The sequence below is a fragment of the Echinops telfairi genome, unplaced genomic scaffold (assembly GCF_000313985.2).
Source record: "Echinops telfairi isolate 266 unplaced genomic scaffold, ASM31398v2 ScPeMD7_31;HRSCAF=116, whole genome shotgun sequence".
NCBI lineage: Eukaryota > Metazoa > Chordata > Mammalia > Afrosoricida > Tenrecidae > Echinops > Echinops telfairi.
In genome coordinates this window covers 48659674-48678465 of record NW_022103928.1, presented here as the reverse complement: position 1 = coordinate 48678465, position 18792 = coordinate 48659674, and the positions used below count along the sequence as shown (strand labels likewise).

At 40.8% G+C, this 18792-nt stretch overlaps 1 pseudogene; it reads left to right on the top strand.

Moving 5' to 3' along the window:
* Positions 1–16173, top strand: part of LOC115869525 — a 161022-nt pseudogene extending 144849 nt beyond the window's left edge.
* The last annotated feature ends 2619 nt before the right edge of the window (positions 16174–18792 follow it).

Below are 18792 nucleotides of genomic sequence, written 5' to 3'. Positions count from 1 at the left end.
TTCAGAGTCTCTGCTAAGAGCCATTTTGATCATTTTCTCTCTCTTGATGATTTTTTGCTTTGTTTTAAAAATCATTTTATTAGGGGTTTGTACAACTCTTATCATATGATCCATCCATCCATTGTGTCAAGCACATTTGTACATTTGGTGCCATTTTCATTTTCAAATGATAACATTTGTTATCAGTTTCTCATTTTTCCCCCTTCCTTCCTCACCCTCCCTCCCTCATGAACCCTTGATAATTTATAAATTATTATTTTTTCATGTCTTACACTGACCGATGTCTCCCTTCACCCACTTTTCTGTTGTCCATCTCCCTGGGAAGGGGTTATAGGTCGAACATTGTGATCGGTTCCCTCTATCTCCCCCCACCTTCCCTTTCACCTCCTGGTATGGCTAGTCTCAATATTGGTCCTGAGGGGTTTATCTGTCCTGGATTCCCCGTGTTTCCAGCTATTATCTGTATCTGTGTACACGTTCTGGTTTAGCTGCAATTGTAAGCCAGAATTGTAAGGTAGAATTGAGGTCATGATTGTTGTGGGGGAGGAAGCATTAAAGAACTAGAGGAAAGTTGTATGTTTCACTGGTGCTCTACTGCATCCTGACTGATGTTTTCATGACCTTTTGTTCTCTTATTCTATGACATTCTTGATATCATCCCATAGCTCCTCGGGTCTTCAGTTATTACTGTTCAGTGGGTCAGATATGTCTTTAGAGATACTCTTGGAATTCAAGTGGGATATACTCAAGCTCATATTGTGCCTGTCATGGGCTCATTTTACTTTCTGCAGCTTCAACCTCTTCTCTGTAGTGATTCCGCTGGTATTTGAAATATTGGTGGCTTAGCTTCCAACATCACAGTAACAAGGAAATCATCACAGTATGACAAAAAGATATACACATGTACAGATATTCTCTGTCAAACAAATAGAAGCGAGGGTATACTCCCAGTCTCCCTCCCACACCTGTTCAGCCTGCATGTCTATCCACTCATCTGCTCATAGATCACAATTATTACATGATTGAGTATATAATGGTGTTTATCTCTGCTGCCTTTTACTCTTGCAAACTGTCTGATATCTTCCCTTGCCTTCATCATATTTTGCCTAACTGTGTATTGTCTTCCGTTTCACCCAATTTAACACTTGTCTACATTGTCTACATTCTGGCCAGTTACTCCCCTCCCTCCCTCCTTTCCTCCCCCACTTCTGGTAGCCATCAAAGAATGTGTGTGAAAACCTTTTCTTGACTTTTTATAATACTGATCTTGAAACTGATCACTATATTTATGTGTGTATGTGTGTATATATATTCTGATTAGATATAGAAGCAAGCAAGCACAGATGGGGGGAAGCAAATGCCAAGCCACAGGAAAATTGCCAAGGAATCCAGGAACAGAAATTGAAAGGAGATAAGGACAGACCTTTCTCCAGAGCTAACACAGAGAGAAAGACTTTCTCTAAAGTGGATGCCTTGAATTTGTATTTCTCTCCTACTAAACTGTAAGAAAATAAACTTATGTTTACTAAACATCCTGTGGTAGTTACATAATCTGGTGTCAATTTGGGACTTGAGAGGATTAAGAGTGAAGGGGTGTCATTTAGTCTGTCAATTGGGTCATAGCCATTGGGGCCTTTATGTGGGCATGGCCTTCTCTTGAGAATTCTGGGAAATCCGGTTTTCCCTCCTTGGAGGCAGGAGACACCTCTCTCTGCTCACTTCCTGCTAGACATCCCTGAGGAGAAGCCACAAGGACCTACCCTGATGCAGCCCTGGGAACTGGAGAAGCCATGAGGAGTCACCTGCCAGCGCTGAGATGCTTACAATACCACTGGATCCAAACACTTTCTACCCACTGGCCTGTGCTTGTCCTGAATTCGGCATAATTGCATGTGTTTCATGAGTCCGAAGAGGACTTCATAGGTTGGTATTGGACATATGGGCTAATATCAGACATATGGGCTTGGACTGGACTGGGACAGGATGTTTTCTCAATGTACAATTACCCTTTATATAAAACCCTCTTTTATACACATATTAGTTTCTAGGGATTTGTTTCTCTAGTCTACCCAGACTAACACACCTCCCATTTGTAATATGTATGGTATAGCAGCTCTCGGTAACTAAGATATCATTGAACCAACTATGTGAAGACATGTTACGTAACCTCTGCATCCCAGAGGTTCAGAGCCATAGCATGGGATAATAATGGCTCACTCCAAGGGCTCTTTGGAAGGTGGGGAAAAGTCATCTGAATAAAGTACTGGCTCCTCACATAACACCTGACAGGGAGTGTTGGAAACTTGTAGTCATTTTTGGTTGTTCTTCTATCGCATGTCTCCTGAGTCTCACTAGTTTGTCAGTGTTGGGTAAGCGTCTTTAGCATGTGGCCTCCATTGCTAGATGTAACCTCCATCTGTGAGCAGACACTGCGCCTTGGTAGCTCTGGTGAAGAATTTTCACCTTTCTTGGCGGAGATGGGGTTCTGTTTCTGACCAATGAGCCTATGCGGAGGGACAAATCCTGCGTCAATGGAGGCTTGCAAGTGTGTCGGTGTGGTGCTGAGTAGCATCCAGACTGCGATGGACGAGGAAGAAAGACTTGGAGATCTATTTCCACATGACCAATAGTGAAAACCGCACGGATCACAGCAATCTGACCCCAAAGGGGTCCTGGGGATGGTGCAGAACCAGGCGATTTTTTAGTTCCATTATGTAAGGGGTCACCATGAGTCAGCGTTTAACTTGACATCAGCTAACAACAAAGATACACTAACTGTGTGACCAGATTTTCTCCCCACCTGTGTCTCCCCAGAAATTCCCAAATAACTAATAGTGACATTTCATATATCATGACCACACAGGCTCATGGAAGAGTCCCCTAAGCGAGAATAAACTTCACTTACCTGTCTAGGAAAGCCCCGTCTATAGGCATGAATGTTCCATTATTCCACCAGATTGACATTCTCTTTATGTCTAAAAGTGTCCTTGCTTTGCACATTGATTGCCCCACCTGTATCACGCTGCTGAGCGCTTATGGGAAACTTCTCCTTTTTTCAAAAATGGTTTTCTTTGTAACGAAGCATAAACATCCCCAGAGGGCTGGTTAGAGATGGGATCAGTTCACATCTCATATTGTTCCTGGGACTGATGTCACCTTTCCCTGAGATCATAGACCACTGTCACCCAATAGTGTGCGGAAGCCTGCTTGACCTAGCTTATGCATGATAGTTACTAAGTATCAGGAATGTTAACAGCTTCTTGTTAAGCTATTCAAAAATTGAAATCAGCTCTGGAGGAGTATTTACATACTTCAGGAATCAGTCACCACTACGGATAAAGACTCTGCCAACATCCCCCAACCCTCTCCCCCACCCCAAAGAGTTACTTTACTAACACCCCAATCTCTCTATTTTTTAACAAGGAAGCTGTCACTATATTCACCATTCATTTATTTGTACATCCATTGAGTTAGTGAATTGTGCCAGCCTGGCCGATAATCACATGTGGTGCTGGTTGAAAGGCGGAGGGATAAATGGGTGGTGAGCCTCGCCTTTCTAGTTCTCGGGTCTCTTGTTTTGTGATGGTTGCATCGGGTGCAGCTGCCTTAGCAGTTCCCTGCTTCAGCTTGCAAGATGGATTTCCTACAAGACATCCCCAAGGAGAAGCCGCATGGATCTATCGCGATGCAGCCCTGGGTGCTGGAGCAGCCGTGTGGAGACCCCTGCCAGTGCTGAGATGCTTACACATTCACTGACTCAGCTTTCCTCCTGCAGTCGGCATTGTTGCCTCTGTTTTGTGAGGTGAAGAACTTTGTGGACTGGTGTTGGGTATGGGTTAATGTTGGACTTGTGGGCTTGGGCAGCATTGGGTTGGGGTGTTTTCGTGGTGCACATTTTCTTTGCATAAAACTCTCTCTTATACATGAGTTACTGTGGATTTGTTTCTCCAAAGTACCTAGACTAATACATCCATTCATAAGTTTACCTAGTAAATACTACCGAGCGCCTGAGAACACAGGTGTGGCAGCATGGGAAAGCATCTGCCTGCACAGCCCTCTCACTGTAATGAATCCATGAAAATGGCGATTTTGAATTGCGTGAAGAAGAAACTAAAAAAAAGTCATAGCATGACACTTGGGGAGCAGGGCGGGCCTAGAAAGGCCCTTCAATGTGAGCATGACAAGGCGTCCGTTACAGGAAGAGCTCAGATAAGATAGCACCAGGCAGAAGAAACACTGAGCATGAAGGCTCTGCTGGTAGGAAAGAATGTGTCCTGGATTAAAAATGAAGCCAGCGTGTGGGATCAAACATTGGAGGGTAGAGGTATGTGGGAGTTAAGCTAGTGAGATAGGAACCAGACAGACCAGAGAGGGTCATGGCTATGCCATGTCTGAATTCCAACTGCAGATTCAGATATATCAAAGGCATGGCGAGATGGCAGTGAATGCAGACGGCAATAGAAACATGCTAAATCTGAAGGCTAGGATTAGCCTTCCAGAACATTCGCTTATTCTCATCCTCATTCATTCCAGGACCAATGTGTACATTCTGTGATGAAACATCTATATAAATTGTTGCTCTTGTCATTGTTTCTGTTGGCTGCTTTTGGATCAGACCATGACTCCCAGACTCTACAAACAACAACAAACCTAACGAAATGATGTCTACTCTTGTACCAGCCTCATGATTGATTGGGTATGAGACCATTAGGAGCCATTGAGTTTTAACTAGCTGATTTTTTCTAAAGTAGATCAAAGGCTTTACCTCCTAGTATATCTCAGTCTGAAAGATCCGCCAAAATCTCTTCCGTATCATAGTGACATGCAAGCCTCCACTGACAGATGGCTGGTGGCTGCATACTAGCTGCCTTAGCTGGGAACTGAACCCAGGTCTATATAGCAGGGAAGGTGGGGCTTCCACCATTGAGGCCCCAGCACTGTTATAAAGGCCTAAAAGCCTCCATTCATTTATAAGCACAATCTAGACACTATTGTCCAAGTGATTCACTTGTTATCTATTGAATTATAGAACTAGTTGTTCGTATAGCTTTATCCAATTAGCCAAATGTTTTCATCAAAGTAACTCCTGGTTACAGATTTCCAACCTTCTTTCATCTTTTTTGTTCAGGATTTTGTTCCGTGTTAAGTTGTTTGCTAGCATGTACAATCTCTACGGGGGCATGAGTGATTCACTGGTAAAATTCTCACTTTCCCTATGGGAAGTGGGTTCTACCCCGGGGCAATGCACCTCAACCTCACCTACCACTCATCTGTTAATGGCAGAGTGTGTTTGGTTATGATGCAGAAAAGGTTTCAGTGAACCTTCCAGAAAAAAAGGTCTATGACCTACTTCCTAAAACCAAAAAAACAGTCGCTGTAAATCCTGTGGATTTCGGTGGTCCATTTGCTCTGATTCACAGGGAATGGCACTGGAATGGGAAGCACTCTTGTTCTGCTAGCCATGGGATTCCCACGAGTCTCTCCATGGCAGCTGACAAGAACGACGGGGCAGTGCCCGGCACACGAAAAGTGTGCAATAAATATTACTTACTATCTTTATTATGAATATCTGATCTTTGTCTGTTCCATTTAGGAAAACCTATTCTAGGAAGAATAATCACAAAATTCAAGGGTCTGAACTAACACTAAGACATCATTTAGTCCAATCTCCTGTCCCTCTGGAATTAACTGGCGAACTTCCTAATACAGAGAGTTCCCAGTTTCTTGCAGAAACCCTTGAGAAATGCCCCCATGCTCTGCTAAATCACTCCTGCTTTGTGGTACTCTTATGCCTCCTGCTCACTTCTCCATAGACGGGGAAACAGATGATCAAAACAAGCTTTCATCTGTTTAAGGGCAGCCTGCTGCATTCTCTGGCTACACAGCCTTAACCATTGTGACCCTTTCTCCCAGGGCCTGGTGGTCATGCTTTTAATTATTTTCACTGCTTTCTCTAGACAAATTGGGGTTTCTGTACATCATTTTTCAAAGATGCCGAGCAGATGTAAGCACAATAGTATCCTGTTGACAGTAGTGGTCTGTAGAGAATGAGGCACCTCTGCCGAGGTCTATGGAAACTTGAGTCATTCCAATGCACCGTGCATTGGGGAATTTCTTCCCCACAAAAACACTGCATTCCTAGCCCATCGGGCTGGTGTTCATTTTGGGCAACCAGATCTCTTGTTTCTTTGTCCCTAACAAGTCCTTTCGTTCCTTGAATTTGCACTGTTTTAATTTCAGCCAAAGTATACTTGTTTATTCCATTGATAAATGCTACATCCTACCTACATTTCCCCCCAAAGAACCAACTATTCTCTAATAACTCATAACAAATCCCGGCGATAGAAAGATACAGAGACAAGGTCCTCAGGCTTGACATCCTCTGTCTGGGAAAACCAGAGGAGTCAACTCTGGCTCCTGGGGACTCCGTTCATGTCAGAGTAGAACCGTGCTCCTTACCTAGTCTCAGTGGCTGGTGTTCCACAAGCAGATCTCCAGACCTTGCCTATGAGGTGCCTCTTGGAGTATTCAAACTTCCAAACTTTTGATTAGCAAAAATCTTTGTACATTCTGGGTGGCAAAATCATGTTTTAGCAGGTGACTGTGGTACAGAGAAGTGAGCCCTGTACAATGCACTGCCATCACGGCAAGTCCGACTCAGATGCATAGTGACACTGTCGAACAGGGCAAACTTCCTTATAGGGATTTCCGAGAACTTAATCTTTAAGGGACCCGACTGGAACTGAGTTTGGGAGTTTGTACTGCTCGTCTTTCGGCTAGCAGCCAAGTGGTTTACTATTGAACCACCAGAGCATCTAGTGAGCCCTGTAAACACAAACACATCTACAGAACATGCAGAGAAGGAAAGCAACCAGTCTTCATTGCTGGGTAATCAGAAGCAGCCCCTTTGCCTACACCCTTGCCGCTGTCCACGCGGTTCTTTTACTGTCGCTGTTAGTCTGACGAGGAAGCCAACGTTCTCTTCTTAAGATAATTCTCTTCAAAGCCCTGAGCCCATCGGTAGAGTAAGATAGACTTGAAAGTAGCAGTGAAAGAGGATCAATAGATCAGATTTTCTATGAACGGGTTGGGGGTGAGCCAAAAACAGTTCTTTGTGGGGGAAATAGGATTAACAGCAACCACCTTTCTGAAGCTCAGAGTCTTTTAAGAAATATCCCAGTAGCAGCTTAGCACTTGTGTTTCTTTCCAAATTAAGTTGGGTTTTTTTGTTTTGATTTTAAGTAGGAACTGAAGAATCTCAATCACCCGAGGCCAACTCGGGGAGTTCCCTCGCCTTCATTCTGCCCCAGGTCCCTTCCAAGCTCGCTCTCGCCTACCTGCGAATGAAGCAACGGCACATCAACACTCATACCTCAGAGTGTCATTTTCAGCTAAGAATAGGCTTAAAAACCAGTAGGAGAAATGAAAGATGTAATCATGGTCTCCACCTGTGTTTGTTCTGCTGCTCAGGGAAAGGGCTTGCATTCTAATAGCATGTTCCTACCTGTTGTGTCTGATCACCTAAAATTTCAAATAACTCTCATGGTTGGCTAAGAGAAAGAAAAGACCAACAACCTATAAAAGTCCTCCCTCCTTTTCTCTGAACTTACCTCCCTTTGCTCATTCCCCACCAAGGATGAAGAGAGGCGATAACAATGGTAAAGTCAATGGATTTGAATTATTGGAGGTGACGCTGTGAGAATTAACCTCCGTCCAATGGAAACACAATGAAGTAAATTTTCAAATTCAATCATTCATGGTGAATGTACTCATACAGGCTATTCTCACAAAGCAGCTCTTTAAGGCAGATTTAAAATTCAGCAGGGATCACACAATTAGCATTATTCTCACTAAGTTGCGCATGTGAAGCTCGTTGAAATGGTAAATGTGTTGTAACCTATCTGTTTACCACAAAGAAAAGAAAACAAGTGATTTCTATTTGGAAACTGATAGTGGTGATGATTGTACAATACGATGAACATAATTAATGTCACTGAATTGTATGCATAAAGTACGTTGAGTTACAAATGTTTTGTTACATATAAATAATTAAGCCCAAACCAAACCCACTTCTCTTGAGTCCATTCTGACTCCTGGGAACCTATCAGCTAGAGTAGAGCTCTTCCATGCAGTTTCCAATGTTGGAATCTTCATGGAAGCTCTCTAGCACATATTTCTCCCACAGAGCACGTGGTGGGTTCGAATCAGGAACATTTCAATTAGCAGCATAACATTTTAATGACCTATATGTGTGTACATAAAAATTATATGTACATGATGTATATGTACCACAATTTTAAAGGCATGATCCATTTAAAAAAAAATGTTTAAGTTTAGGAGAAAAAAATATTTGGACACATGTGGTGGTCTTTCCCAGAGCCTCTAGAGCTAGTCAATATTTGTTTAAATTTCCCAAGGTTTGCAATGACTTCTTTTATATCCTGAAAAGCACAAAAGGCTCATTATCACTTCAGGATGTCTCTCCTTCTACAGATAAACTACCCGATCACCATCCTCCGAATGAGATTTCATCAGTGTGTGGAGGACATGTGATGTAAAGCCTGTCCACAAGGGAAGAATTATCTTTTACTGGCAATCTGCGAGCACTCCTGAAAAATGCTCTTCTGTGATCAAACTATTAATGCCTCCACAGCCAACAAAAGTGCCTTGTCTAAACACTGGGTGAATATTGGATATCATTTTTTTTGATGCTTGGCATTTTGATATAACTATGTAATCATGCTCAAATGATTTCATGTTTACATAGTCCAGGTGACAAGCTGCATATGTAGAATTATGGAACTCAGTAAGGGATATTGGAAGCATCTAATGCATAATGAAAATTGTGTATTGAAAAATATTTTTTCCTTCTACAGTTTTATACATTAGTTGACAAAAGGCAGACAGAAGAAATTCTTCCAATATTGGAAGCACCTCTACCACTCTGAATTCAATTTTCCCTAAAAAATTATCCTGTTTTTTTAAGGAACAATTTATGCATTAAATAAAAGACAGGGGGGAAACTCTTGAAAAAATTATCTAAAAGGAAGTATAATTACAAACTATTGTAATAAGTGCTACTAAAATCACTTCTGTGGATGTGAAAGATAACATTGATATTAATACTGCTCTATGAAAATACATTAGGCCACAATTTTGGTCAAGCTATTCTTTCAGCAACAAGCTAATGATCATCTTTGAGTGAAAGGATAAGATGTGCCAAGTGGCATCGTATGTGTGTAGTCCTTGTTTAAAGAGGCAGAATGGATTTAAGTGATTATGTAATTAAGTCTAGTCAGCATTGATAATTCAGACCTACAGAAATTACCTCTGAAAGATCCAGCTCATTACCCTGAAGCATTCAGATGATCGCCTCTGATCTCTCTTTGAATTTGCTACTGATGCACACTTAAGAAATGTATGTAGTTAAATAAGACAAATGTCGGTTTTGTTCTCTAATTCTCTTCCCCCACAAGTTTGATTTAATTTTTAAGATGCCTTTCTTGAGTATTTATTTGTATTTCCTACAAAGGGGAGTTTCTTTGATAAATGAGACATAAGAAAGGATTCTGAAAAAAAGGTAAAATTTGGGAAGACGTGTGCCAAACCTTCAGCAACCAGTCCCTACTTCACTCTTCCAACCACATCATCTGGAATCAATAAAGCCCACACATAGCCCCATGCCTGTGACCCCAATGCTTTTACTCATGGTGCTATGTCTTGGAATGCTCTTTCTGCTGTGTGTTCAACAACATGAGCTAAAATCCTTTCCAAGTCCAAACGAAGGCAACCTCCTTTTAGAAGGCCTTACATTATAACCCCAAGATACAATTATTCTTTTCTGAAACCATCTTCAATAATCTGTGCTTCATAAAATCTTGAGCTACATTTCCCTAGATCAGTGTCTATTACATCTCATGCTAGCATACAGAAGAGAGCTCAGTATCGCATCGCCTTGGTGGTTGTGAGGTTGTGAGGCTGTGAGGTTGAGGTGATTCCAACTCAGAGCATCCCTACCTACAACAGAAACACTACCCAGCCCTCTGTCATCCTTCATAATTATTACTATGTCTGAGACTCTTGCTGTAGCCACTGTATCAATCCATGTCTCTGAGGGACTCCCCTGTTTATTTTTTTAACCAAGTATGATGCCCTTTTCCAGGGACTGCTCTCCCCTCCTAACATGTCCCAAGTAGGTTATCTGATTAATAAAATTATCTGATAAATAAAATCAAATCCTAGTAACAGCTAAATTCTACTGTGCTACTTTTATTTGCCGAGCCCAGTCCTAAGTTGCTTCACGGACACTCATGAGTGTACTCTTAACAGCCGTGCTCTAAGAGGGACCCTAATATCACTTCATTTTACAGATGAGAAGACAGAAGAAGAGGACTTAAGTAACTTGCTTGAAGTCACAGAAGGCTAACAGAGGTAAGATTTAAACTCGGGCATTCTGAACATGGCATCATTACTTTGACCCAGTGCCCACATAAAAGAGTTGCCTAGGAAGTAGTTATACTGCATACTTCTCCATTAGACAGGAACTTCCGTGGAGAACATAATCATTCACATTCTCTGCTCTAATGATTATTTTACCTGTTTCGGAAACATCACTGTGCATGTCGGGAGAATAGCAGATGTTCCTTGTTTTCTCTGTAATAAATGAAGAAACCTCAGGTAGGAGTCCCAGAGCATCCCTGTTTGGTTTGGTTTGTTTGCCCAAGAGGCAGTCTATACCTGAGAGCAGAGGGATGAGCTCTTTTCGTACACCGCATTTCTGTATAACCACATCTTGTAATGGCAATTCCTAGAAGGACATCGAACACTAACTCACCATTGTAGTTTTCATTCAGAATCACAGGCACTCTCTCTTTTCTGGTTTTGCTAATATGCATTAACACAAAAACAATAACAAAAGAAACTGAGTCTCCAATCAGAGACACTGTGAAACTGGGGGTGTAATTTCAAGTCCATGATGCTAACCAAAGAGCGCAGCTCTCTACAATTATGTAGCTACAACTACTTGTCTGGCTGGCATGTGCTAATTTAACTGAAAGCCTCTTCAAAGACCTCTATCTCCAAACAAGGTCACATGCACAGGCACCAGGAGTTAGGACTTCAAAGTCTTTTGGACGAGTGCGATTCAAGCCACAACAGTGAAGGAAAGAAACCAATATAGGAAATTTTGAGGGATAGAAAAGAGGTTGGTTGTTTTGTTTCATTCTATTTAAATCTTAGAGGGATAACCTAGTCTAGGACTAGTCCCAGTATCTCTCCCTTTCCAGATAAGTCCATTAAAATGATATCATTAACCCGAACTGCTGAAAATTAAATCCAGGGTGATCATTGAACCTCTATGACATGGGGAGACAGTGGGATTCCAAGGTTCAAGAAGGAAAAGGAGAAACGTCATTGTTGGGTTTGTGAAGATTCTGATGTATAACATATCCATGTATCCTAGCCAATGGGACTTAGGCAGTTCACAAAAATTAAAACATAGGACTACAAAGTAGTCCCGTAAGGACTTTGTGCCTCAGGTTGAGTGTTAAGAGTTGAATTGTGCCTCTTCACTATGTTCAAATCCTAATCCTTTACTTTGAATGTAACATTTCATAGAAATAAAAGCTTTGAGGATGATTTGTTTGGATCCACACAGTTTAATGTCTTTGGATAGTCCTTAAAACACAGGTAAACACCTTTTTTGTATTCTCTGGTTTCAACCAAGACCCATCTGACCTCAATAATTATATCCCTCGTTCCAATTCAGCCAGAATATCTGGCAGTTTCCTGTAAATGCACTGCCATTTTTGAATTATCTTTTCCAAAATTTTACTTACATGTGATATTAATGATACTAGATTGGATAACTTTCCTTTGGAATGGGCACAAATATGGATCCCTGGCTACTCTCCAAATTTCCAGGCATGAATGAGTGACTGCTTCTAACATGGGTTTGTTGAAATATCTCAATTGGCATTCTGACAATTCCTGAACTCTTGTTTTTCACCAACACAGCTTTAACATATTACTTCAATAGTATTGATTCTTGAACATATGCTAAATCCTCAAATGTTTGTACCAATTATTTTGAGTATAATAACATTGCTTTCTATGTCATTCAATATTTTGCACATAGAATCCTTCAGCATTGCCACTTGAGTCTTGGATTTTCCTTCAGTTCCAGAAATGATGTTCATGTTGTCTCTTTCTATTTTTCAAACTCTAGGTCTCTGCACATTTTATTATAATTCTTTGCTTTTTAAGGAGCATTGGAAATAATTTGTTCATCTGTTTTATTTGGTTCTTTCTTCCATTCATTTTAGCTACTTTATACTTAAGGCAGTTACATAATCTGTCAACTTGCGAAGGGGTGGAGTCTAGCCTGTCAATCAGGTCACAGCTTGATGACCTCATTTGGAGGCACAAGGGAGATAAATAACTGACTGGATGCCAGATACTTCTCTGATACACATTCTTGTTGACAAGTGACATGGAGCCTCACTGATGGCAGCCAGGACACTGGTGCTGGAGAAGCCACATAGAAACCCACACCAGCGTGGAGATGCCTCCACCACCACTGGATCCACAAGACTTTACACCCCTTGACCTGTGATATTTCTGCATCTGGCATTATTGTGTGGCTGCCTGAGTTTAAAGAGGAATTTATGAATTAGTGTCAGACATATGGGCTAATATCGGATTTATGGACATGATCTGGACTGGGCTGGAATGTTTCTTAATATACAATTACTCTTTATATACAGCTCTTTCTTATACACATGAGTGTCCCTAAATTTGTTTCTCTAGTCTATGCAGACTAGAGAATAATACTCGAGTGAAGTTCAGTCTTTTCTGACATCCATTTTGATTTTTTTCTCCCTGTCCATTTTTTGTTTTTCTTTTCTTTCTTTTTCTTTTTAGGCTACTTTAGTGCATCTTTTCTTATTTTATTTATCTTTCTAAGTGATTTCAGTGTGAACCCATAATTTAGTTGGGATTTCAGGGATGTATTATTTCACAATATTTGGCAGAATCATGGTGGACCCAGGTTTTCCAACTCTCTATGTTGCCTATTTCAGGATCAATGTTTATACTACAATCAATCATTGTAGTATACCTTTCTTATGTCTCCTTAGTCTCCATCCCGCTATCCTTTGTTGTGCTCCGTCGTCCTGACTTCCTTCTTTTTTTATACACAGTGAAATATTGAACGCAATGATCAACAAATGTCAACAATGCTTATTTCTGGGGATTTTTTAATAAAATATTTTTTTCTTAGCAGATGTACTAATTTATTTACCACAAAATTACTATAAGAAAAATTTTAAAAGAAGAAGTTTGTTGCACACAAGCTCCCTTTTCTTTGCAAAATGAACACATACTACTTGACTAATCTCCTCAATTTTTTGGATCATCAACTGGTCATTTATTTTTTTCAACTTTATTGGGAGCTTTTACAGATAGTATAACAATCCATAGTTCAATTAGATCAAGCAGAATTGTATAATTGCTGCCACCATCATTTTCAAAACATGTTCTTTCTTCTTGAACGCTTACATCAGCAATAATGTATCCGTTTCCTCCCCCACCCTACCTGCCAGAAACCTTTGCTAGCATATATACATATATATTTTTTTCCATATCTTACACCATCCAATGTGTCTGTTCAACTAATTCTACATTTTGTTCCCCTCGAATGGGGGTATATAGGCATCATTATTATCAGTTCACCCTTCCTCCCCTTTTCCCCTGTCTTTTTCCATTCCCTCAGAGAACTGGTACTATTTCTAAAGGGTTTCTCTCTCTTGGATTTCATGCATTAAATGATCTTAAGTGTACCAATGAAGATATGCAGGTCCAACAAGATTAGTGAGGTAAGACTAAGACCATAATAGCAGAGCAAGGAAATATTAAAGAACTAGAGGATAGTTATGTGCTTTTCAGTGTTAAACTGCACCCTGGATAGATCATCCCTTCCGTGTGGGCCTTCTGTGAGGGTCTCTACAATTACCTTGCTTATGTTCCTTCATGTCAATTTGGTTGATCGCTTTTGAACTGATACCTATTCCCATCAACCTCATAATCACACAGGCTGGTGTGCTTCTTCCATGTGTGCTTCGTTGCTTCCATGCTATATGGCCACTAGTTTAACTTCAAGCCTTTAAGACCCCAGATGCTATATCTTTTGATAGCCAGGGACCATTCGCTTTCTTCACTACATTTGCTTATGCACCCATTTTGTCTTCAGTGATTGTGCCAGGAAGGTGAGAATCATACATTGCCACGTTATTAGAACAAACTGTTCTTGTACTAAGGTAAGATTTAAGTAGAGGCCCAAAGACCATCTGCTTTCATATTGTATTTAAATATAGATAGATGGATACATACATGTATATATATGTATATATATATATATGTAATTTTAACTTTCTTGTTCTTTCCTCATTTTCTTTTTTCTTTCCTCCTGATTCACTGTCATGCTTACCTAGGATTCACCTCTCAGTAAATCCTCTCAGATACATTTCAATTGATCAAACACGACCAGGAATGCTACCCACTCCTCCTCATCAATTTTAGATCCCTTGTTATCTCCCTCCCTATTGTTATTGGCTCATCGCTCTCCCCCCTTCTGTCAGTCCCATTATCATCTCCTTGGGATTGCTTATCCTGCCTATCCTACATAGCTAGGCACCAAAAGATTAAAAAAAAGAGAGAGATCAAACAAGTATTTCCAAGTCTAACTGTTGTCCTGACCCAGACTCATCATCTAGTTTTGATTTTCTCTCCAAAAAGGATAGATGTAAAATGAAAAAAAAAAATTATCGCAAGGTAAATGGATCGGCATTTCATCTATGCTCTGATAGTGACATCAACATGGTAGACTTTGTTACAGATACATACAACACTTCTGTCCCCGTGCTTCTACACCTGCCTTATGCCACGACCCTGTCATGCAGTTCCTCATGTGTGGTGACCCCCACCCAACCGTAGCATCATTTTCGTTGCTACTTCACCACTGTCATTTTGCTACTCTTATGAATCATCATGTAAATATCTGATATGCAGGATGTATTTTCACGGTTACAAATTGAACACAATGAAAGCGTAGTGATTAATCACAAAAACAATATTTAATTATATATTGTGAGATATTGATTTCTAATGACAAATCAATGAAATTTTGTCCTGAAGCATGGTGTAGCATGGGTCACAGTCTTCACCCCGGGTACTCGTAGGTGGGCGTATCTGCATGTGGGTGGACTCAATTCTTAAGACCATCAGAAATACTGTAGGTGTTTTCTGAAGGTCTTAGGCAACCCGTGTGAAAGGGTTGTTTGACCCACAAAGGGGTAGCAACCCGCAGGTTGAGAACCACTGTTCTATCCGAATGATAATCCTTATGCTTTGAGATTAAAAAAGGATAACTACTGTTGCTGCACAACTGAAACAACTTCAGCAGAAACGGAACTGATTGTGAAGATGGTGGAGGGTCCAGAAACTGCAAGGCAACGGCACTCAACCAGAGATGGCAGGAAGCTATTTGACTACAAGGTAGATAAGCGTTGCTTTAGACAGGACTATTTAGACGATGTGTACGAGTCTATGTAAAATTCCAGTATCAATGTGAGAATTAATCAGGAGCAACAGAATAGCCGTATGTTTTTAGAATGGTGGTTCCATGAAGGGAAGGAGATGTTTTGAGTTCGATTTGCGGAAAATGGTCCCCTGAAATCATATTGCAGACTTGAAGTGCAGCCACGAAAGACCTCACATGGATGAAGGAAACGACAGAAAAGAGTCGTGTGTGTGTGTGTTCCCCAGGGTTCAGCAGTGAACATGGCTCATTCAATGGTCTCTATTTACTGTCTTCAACCGCACTAAAGGCTGAGATAACATTATTGATCACTTCCTTTACTCATCACAGTACCTTAATGCAATTCACACACTGTCCACATATTCGCTACTATTTGACTAGAGCAGACAAAACAGAGACACTAAAAAAATCTGGCAGGTGCTGCAAGACCTCATCAAGGTTAGTCAACAAGAATATTACACACATAAAGCCTCAATTACAGAGTTTGTTGAATGCTTATATGTTGACTTTGACTTTGGTGGAGCTCGGAAAGGCTGAGGGAAAGTGAATCAGTGCTTGTGAATGGCATCTTCTTGTGACTTGGTTTGAATATTTCATTAAACATGCCTGTTTTTTTCAAATTGGAGACTTTAAAAAATATATATCTAAATCATTTTATTGGGGGATCTCACAGCTTTCATAACATTCCATACATCAATTAAACCACTCACATTTGTACACATGTTGCCACCATCACTTTCAAAATATTTTCTTTCCATTTGCGCTCTTGGTATCAGCTTCTCTTAAAATTGGAGACTTTTTAAAAAAAATCATTTTATTGGGGCTCATAAAACGCTTATCACAATCCACACATATGTCAATTGTGTACAGATGAACCCCTCAGGACCAGTGGTGAGAGTGGTGATACTGGGAGGGAGGAGGGAAAGCAGGAACCGATTACAAGGGTCTACATATAACCTCCTCTCTGGGGGACAGATAACAGAAAAGTGGGTGAGGGGAGACATCGGGCAGTGTAAGATAGGATAAAATTTGAGACTTTTGACACATCTATGAGTGTGTCAGCATGAACATGCTGGTAGACAAATTGAACATGACCTCAGAAAAAAGCAGAAAGGTAGATTGTGAATTAGAAATGCAAGCTGGGATGCCAAGAAGGATTCTAAATTAGTTCATGTGGCTAGGAGTAACATTGCAGTCTCATCTAGCAACAATTGAGGAAACCAAAAGCCTTTCATGGAGAGACCAGATGTTGACCAAGAGTGTGGAGAAGAAACTTTATCAGAACAGGAGTCCAGAGACTCCTAACTAAGAACCTCAGTCTGGTTTCTACTGAAGAGCTATTTTTCAAAAGATGAAAAACTGGAAGGAAAGATGAGACAATAAAGCCATTGTTGCTGCATGGTTGTTGTTGTCAGGTGCCACGAATTTGTGCCAACCCATAGTGACCCTATCCATCACAGAACAAAATACTGCCTGATTCTGTGCCATTGTCACAATTGTTCCTACGCTTGAGCCCGTTGTTTTGGAACTGGGTCAATCCAGCTCGCTGATTAACTCCGTCTTTTTCAGCGCCTCCTACTTTACCAAGCATGATATCCCCCTTCAGGGACTGATCTCAAATCGGAGGCTTTAAATGACTATATATGACCACATGTCCAAAATACGTAAAACAAAATCTCTCCATCTTTCCCTCTGGTCATACATCTTTCAAGACAGATTTGTTCGTCCTTTCAATATTCCTCACCAATTCTAGCATATCAATTCTTCTCCAGTCTTCCCGATTCAAGGTCTACTTTTCATGTTCAGAAGAGGCAATTGAAAATATCATGGCTTGGGTAAGACCTCAAAGGTGCATCCTTGCTTTTCAATACTCGAAGAGGTCCTGTGCAGCAGACACATTTGTCAATGCGACCCATTTTTTGCTGTTTGCACTGTTGCTTCCATGACCATTGATTGTGGATGCATACTTTCTCCTCACTTTCAGCAAACAAGGTTGGGTCATCTGCATAGCACAGGTTGTCGACAAGCCTTCTTCTAATCCTGATACAGGGTTCTGCTTCATATCATCCAGATTCTCTGATTATTGGTTCAGCAACTGCCTCTTGATCCATATGCAGGTTCCACATGGGCACGATGTAGTGTTCTCACATTCCCATTTTTCTCAAGGCTGTCCATAGTTTGTTACAGTCTGCACAGTCGAGTACCTTGACGTAGTGAATCAAATACAAATAAACATTTTTGGGTACTCTATGCTTTCAGCCAAGATCCATCTGATATCATCAATGATATCCCTTGGTCCACATCCTCTCTGAATCGTACACGTCGGGTTTTGTGACACTAATTACAGTCCCCACAATGGAACAGCACTCTTCTCCCTTCCTCCCTGTGTTTATGATTTCATTTCATCCTTCTTTCCTATCCCTTCCTGCCTTTTGAGCTTTATCTTTTGGCAGGTGGTGCCTTTTTGACCTTGTAAGGTTCATTGTTCTAAAGATTGTATACCTCTCTGAGGTTACTGCTTATCTTACAAGGCTGTCTACTCTTTAGTTGAAAGTCAAGGCACTAGGGCAACTTCGGTCCCAGACTTGAAGAGTACCTAACAGCCATCACCTAGGACATTTCACCACTGTGGATCAGAACAGTACTTCTGGTCCTTCTGTTATTTTAAGTTTTGGTACAGAACTTTCTCCCACAACAATAAGCATCTCCTATTGTGATCTTACTCAGAGTGATCACAGGTATATTTAGTCTCCGGGTCAGAGAAGCTCTGAATCACATGATTCATTCATCCTTTAGATTGTTTCCATGTGTCTTTGGCTTTCTTCATTATGCTTTGCTCCAGCTATTGAGAGACCACTAGTTGTATGCTAACTGGCTGCTCACAAGATTTCAGTCACTACCAACCTAAGTAGAATATAGAATTTTTCCTTTGTGAACTGTGTGATGCCATTGACCTTGCTATTCCCCAAGACTATGATCTTAAACACCTAAGCCCATTGGCTCATTCCCTGAGTGTGTGTTTGTGGCTAAGAAATGTTTATTACCAGAATGCTCTAACATGTTCATGGATATATTTGCAGCACATATAAAAACACACCGAGATGTATCTTCTGTGAGGCACTTGCTGATGAAGACCAAAGACTGAAGCCTTCCGTATGGATTGTGACTCAATGTAAAGAAGACCAAATTCTCACAGC